Source organism: Arachis stenosperma, chromosome 4, assembly GCF_014773155.1.
Source record: "Arachis stenosperma cultivar V10309 chromosome 4, arast.V10309.gnm1.PFL2, whole genome shotgun sequence".
NCBI lineage: Eukaryota > Viridiplantae > Streptophyta > Magnoliopsida > Fabales > Fabaceae > Arachis > Arachis stenosperma.
The window spans coordinates 27736999-27743298 of NC_080380.1; positions in this window are offsets into that span (position 1 = coordinate 27736999).

The following is a 6300-nucleotide window of genomic DNA, read 5'->3' on the forward strand; positions in this document are numbered from 1 at the left end:
TCTCAGTTAGGCAGATTAAATGGTTTATGATGAGTTCGAAAATTAATAATAAACAGAAAATAAAAAGGGATAGAAATACTTATGTAAATCAATAGTGGGAATTTTAGATAGGCGTATGGAGATGCTATGCTCCTCTTGTATTTCTACTTTCTTATTACATTCCTCCAATTCTTCTTACTCCTTTCCATGGCAAGATGTATGTAGGGCATCGCCGTCTTCAATGGCTACTTTTCATCCTCTCGGGAAAATGGTCCTATGCGCTGTCATTGCACGGCTAATCGTCTGGAGGCATCACCCTTGTTGATGGCTACATCCCATCCTCTCAGTGAAAATGGTCCAAATGCTCTGTCATAGCACGGCTAATCATCTGTCGGTTCTCAATCAGGTTGGAATAGAATCCCTTGATTCTTTTGCATCTGTCACTAACGCCCAGCCTTCAGGAGTTTGAAGCTCATCACAGTCATTCAATACCGGAATCCTACTCGGAATACCACAGACAAGGTTAGACTTTCCGGATCCCCATGAATGCCGCCATCTATCTAGCTTATACCACGAAGATTCTGTTGGGGAATCTAAGAGATATGCGCCCGGCCTAAAGTAGAACGGAAGTGGTTGTCAGTCACGCGCGTTCATAGGTGAGAATGATGATGAGTGTCATGGATCATCACATTCCTCAAGTTTGAAGTGCAACGTATATCTTGGAATAAGAATAAAAGAGAATTGAATAGAAAGTAATGGTAATTGTATTGAATCTTGAGGTACAGCAGAGCTCCACACCCTTAATCTATGGTGTGCAGAAACTCCACCGTTAAAAATACATAAGTGAAAGGTTCAGGCATGGTCGAATGGCCAGCCCCCTAAAACGTGATCAATAGCCTCTTAAGATGAAGAATAAAACAAAACTGAGACCAAAGATGAAACGTGGTCAAAAGACGACTAATACACTAGTAAAAAGTCTTATTTATACTAAACTAGCTACTAGGGTTTACATGAGTAAGTAATTGATGCATAAATCCACTTCCGGGGCCCACTTGGTGTATGCTTGGGCTGAGCTTGATCTATCCACGAGCTGAGGCTTTTGTTGGAGTTGAACACCGAGTGATAGCGTGTTTCTGGCGTTCAACTCCGGGTTATAACGTGTTTCTGGCGTTTAACTCCAGACAGCAGCATGTACTTGGCGTTGAGCGCCACTTTACGTCATTAATTTCCGAATAAAGTATGAACTATTATATATTTCTGGAAAGCTCTGGATGTTTACTTTTCAACGCACTTGAGAGCGCACCATTTGGAGTTCTGTAGCTCCAGAAAATCCATTTCGAGTGTAGGGAAGTCAGAATCCAACAGCATCAGCAGTCCTTTTGTCAGCCTTTTTCAGAGTTTTGCTCAAGTCCCTCAATTTCAGCCAGAAATTACCTGTGTTAGAGAATCATTAGCATCAATTAAGATCAATTAGTATCGTCTATATTTATGTAGTATATCTGTATATTAATTATAGGATTCTATGCTTTTATTACTCTGATTCATTTAGCACCTATAAATACCTCTTGTATATTGTACTTTTCCACACAACTCAATAATACACTTTTCACATCATTCTCTCAGTCTCTTGTTTCTATCATGGTATCAAGAGCTTAGGTCTTTTTTTTTTCAATGAATATTAGTTCATAGCCCCTTTGTTTTTCCTTGTCGGCAGTGTTCTTTGGCCTCCTTTTTCATTCTCTTTTTGACGCTTTGGTTCGTCACCCCCATAACCCTTTTGTTCGTCTTGTCGCCGTGATTCCAACGCATCCAGAACCGTCGCCATCCGCCGCCAGATGCGCCTCCACGCGCCGCCAAAAGCCGCTGCCACGACCAGGTTGCTCTTCCTTCTCGCTTCCACCCGTGCCTCTTTGCTCGCCTTTTTCGACCTGTTTCCGACGCTTTGGTTCGTCACCTCCGGCACCGTTGTGATACTCTCGTCACCAGCTTTCCAACGCCGTCGAGATCGCCGCCATACGCCCTCGGACGCGCCGCCACGCGCCGCTGGAAGATCGCTGTCCACCTCCATTGATCCTCCCCCGAGATGCTTCAGTAGCCGTTGGATCTTGTTGTTGATCCCACGATTCTGAAGCCGCCACGTGTCACGCCACCAGCCTTCCCTGCGACCCGCGCACCCGCTTCTGACCTGACATGGCCCGCGCGCTGACCCGGCCACCACCTCGACGCCAGCTCGTCCTCCCCATCCTCTCACGGGCTGCCACGTGTCTCCGTTGCCTGACGTGGCGCTGACGTGGCTGCTGACGTGGCGCTGACATGACGCTGGCGTGGCAGATAAGTGGGACCCTCCCTAAGGTTTTTTGGTGAGCTCTTTCCGATTTTGCCATCCGTTTCCTCATTTTCTGCTCCGAAATTGCAGTTTTTCTCTCCTCTCCTTGTTCTCTATGACTACTTTTATGGAAAAGTCAGATGTTTTTGCTGCCACAGACAGAAAGGGGGCCTTCTGTCGCAACTGTAACCGTTTCGGGCACCCGTTCTCCAGCTGTCCCTCTGTTGAATGTCGCACATGCCACCAGAAAGGGCATATTAGCTACCATTGTTCACAGTTGTTCTGCCGTTATTACAAGCTCTCGAGACATTTGCTTACTACCTGTCCTACTCGTCCACCACGTCCTGCGCCTGCTTCTGCTGTTGCTGCTACTACTGAACCTACCACTGTCTCTCTATCTGATATTGCATCTCTTCTACAACGTCTTCTCTCTGTTTCTGGTAATACCCCTGCTGCTTTATCGAGCCCTCCAGGTACTTCTAAATGGTACTTTGACTCGGGTTGCTTTAATCACATGTCTCCGTTGCGTAATATTTTCTCGTTCATGTCTGCAACTACAAATGGACCTTCTGTCAATACTGCAAATGGCTCCCTCTTGCATGCAACACACAAGGGTTCTATATCTCAGTCATCTCTTAATCTTCCTGATACTTACTACATTCCCAAATTAAACTTCAATCTTATTTCTGTTGGTCAACTTGTTGATCTGGGTTTTGACGTCACCTTTTCTGTTTTTGGTTGTCGTGTACAGGATCCTCGGACGGGACAGATCATCGGGACTGGACGTAAGGTCGGAAGGTTGTTTGAACTCGAAAGTCTTCATATTCCTCCTGTACCAAATCTCTGTGCTGCTTCTTCTCCCTCTACCCTTCACTTATGGCATCAACGTCTTGCCCACACCTCCTTAGGAAAACTGCGTCCTCTTGTATCTCAGGGTGTTTTAGGTCAAGTTCCGAATGAATCTTTTGACTGCATTTCTTGCCAAACTGCCAAACAACCTGCTTTATCTTTTCACAATAATTCATCTCTTGCTTGCTCTCCTTTTGATCTCATTCACTCTAATGTTTGGGGCCCCGCTCCCACTGCCTCTATGGGCGGAGCTCGATACTTTGTCGTTTTCATTGATGATTATTCCCGTTTTACTTGAGTTTATTTGATGACTAATCGCCATGAGTTACCTCAGATCTATATCAACTTTGCTACTATGATTAAAACTCAGTTTTCCAAGGCCATTAAGGTTTTCCGACGTGATAATGCTATGGAATACCGTGATTCCAAGCTCTTAGCCTTTCTTGCAGAACAGGGTACTCTGTCTGAGTTTTCTTGTCCTGGTACGTCTCAACAAAATGGTAGAGCTGAACGCAAACACCGTCACATTCTTGACTCCGTCCGTGCAATGCTCCTTTCCTCTTCGTGTCCTGAGCGTACTTGGGGTGAAGCTGTTCTTCTGATAAAGTTTGTCTCCTTCGCAAGGCACTTTATGAACTTAAGCAAGCTCCTCGTGAATGGTTTGACAAGTTCAGCACTACCATATGCAGTCTTGGTTTTACTTCTAGCCCTCATGAGAATGCGCTCTTCATTCATAAAAGTGAACGTGGAGTTGTTCTTTTACTTTTGTATGTTGATGACATGATAATCACTGGGGATGATGTTGATGGTATCTCTGCTCTCAAGGCCTCACTTCACCGTACCTTTGAGATGAAAGATCTTGGTTCTCTCAGCTATTTTCTTGGTCTCGAGGTCATCTCCACCGATGATGGCATCTATCTCTCTCAGGCTAAGTATGCTTCAGATCTTCTTGCTCGTGCTAGGATTACAGATAGTCGCACTGAGTCTACTCCTCTTGAGCCTAATGTTCGATTTACCCCTATGGATGGCACTGTTTTGGATAATCTGACTCTCTATCGACAGTTAGTTGGCGGTCTAGTCTACTTGACTGTCACCCGACCAGACATCGCCTATCAGGTTCATGTACTTAGCCAGTTCTTGTCAGCTCCTCGTACTACTCACTATGCGGCAGTTCTACGCATTCTTCACTACATCAAAGGCACTCTCTTTCATGGTCTTTATTTTTCTGCCCATTCTTCTTTGTCTCTTCAGGCTTACTCCGATGCTGATTGGGCTGGTGATCCCACTGATCGTCGTTCTACTACTGGTTACTGTTTGTTTCTTGGCGACGCTCTCATTTCTTGGCGTGCTAAGAAGCAAACGTTCACTGCTCGCTCAAGCACGGAAGCTGAGTACCGTGCCCTCGCTGACACCACTGCTGAAGTTGTCTCGATTCGTTGGCTTCTCGAAGATTTGGGAGCTCCTCAGTCGTCTCCTACTGATGTTTTTTGTGATAACCGCAGTGCTATTCAGATCGCCCATAATGATGTCTTTCATGAACGCACCAAACACATTGAGCTTGATTGTCACTTTGTTCGGCAACGTATCCTTATTGATGCTATTCGTCTCATTGCCATTGGAACACTAGATCAGACTGCTGATATCTTCACGAAAGCTCATCACCCGACTCGTTTCCGGACTTTGTTATCCAAACTCAAGTTGGTATCCTTAGCTCCCACTTGAGTTTGATGGGGGATGTTAGAGAATCATTAGCATCAATTAAGATCAATTAGTATCGTCTATATTTATGTAGTATATCTGTATATTAATTATAGGATTCTATGCTTTTATTACTCTGATTCATTTAGCACCTATAAATACCTCTTGTATATTGTACTTTTCCACACAACTCAATAATACACTTTTCACATCATTCTCTCAGTCTCTTGTTTCTATCAACCTGAAATTACATAAAAACACACAAACTCATAGCAAAGTCCAGAAATGTGAATTTAGCATAAAAACTAATGAAAACATCCCTAAAAGTAGCTTGAACTTACTAAAAACTACCTAAAAACAATGCCAAAAAGTGTATAAATTATCCGCTCATCAAATGTACATAAAAATAATGTCATATACTAAAATTTTATTATTATCACTATTATTATTATTTTAAAATTTGACACATTTAATGATTTCAAAATTCTTAAACATAAACATTAATATTTCATTATTTATGTACATCATATTTAAATATATAGAGATTAAAACTTAACAATAAGTTTCTTACATTATTTATTTACATGAATTCTTAACAATCTCACATATTAAACTATTCTATCATTGATCAAATGACCAATATTTCCTTTAGGATCCTCAAAGAAATCAGATACATCATAATGAGTGGTGGAATTTTCAGCATCATTTGAAACAAAATTTGTTTCCTTTCCTTTGTCATCCTTTTTCAAAGATGTTTGGTAAAGTTCGACTAGGTGCCTTGGGGTACAACAGGTACGCGACCAATGGCCCTTTCCACCACAACGGAAACACTTATCCTCTGTTGATTTATTTTGTCCAATATTTCTTTCTTTATTCTACTTCTGGTGAGATCCTCTCTTATGAAAATAATTCCTTTTCCTTCCATAATTTCTCTTATTACCAAAACCTTGCCATTTACCTCTTCTGGGGTAATGATTTGTCGCATTTACTTCAGAAAATGGGGCGGCGCTAGCCAGGCGCGCTTCATGATTCTTTAAGAGCAACTCATTATTGCGTTTAGCAACAAAAAGGTAAAAAATTAGCTTAGAATATTTTTTAAATCCTTTTTCTCGATACTGCTGCTGCAGGAGTACATTCGAGGCATGGAAGGTTGAGCAAGTTTTCTCTAACATGTCATTATCAGTTATCTTTTTTCCCACATAATTTCATTCGTGAGGTGATTCAAAATATTGTTGAATTATATTCATTTATGAATTTAAAATCCTGTAGACACAAGTGCGTCCATTCATATCGGGCTTGAGAAAGTATCACCGTCTTTTGATTATTATACCTTTCTTCAAGGTCTTTCCACAGATCTACAAGATCTTTTAATTTGAGATATTAATTTTTCAATCCTTCGTCAAGATGACGACGAAGAAATATCATGGTTTTGGCTTCATCCTTCTGGG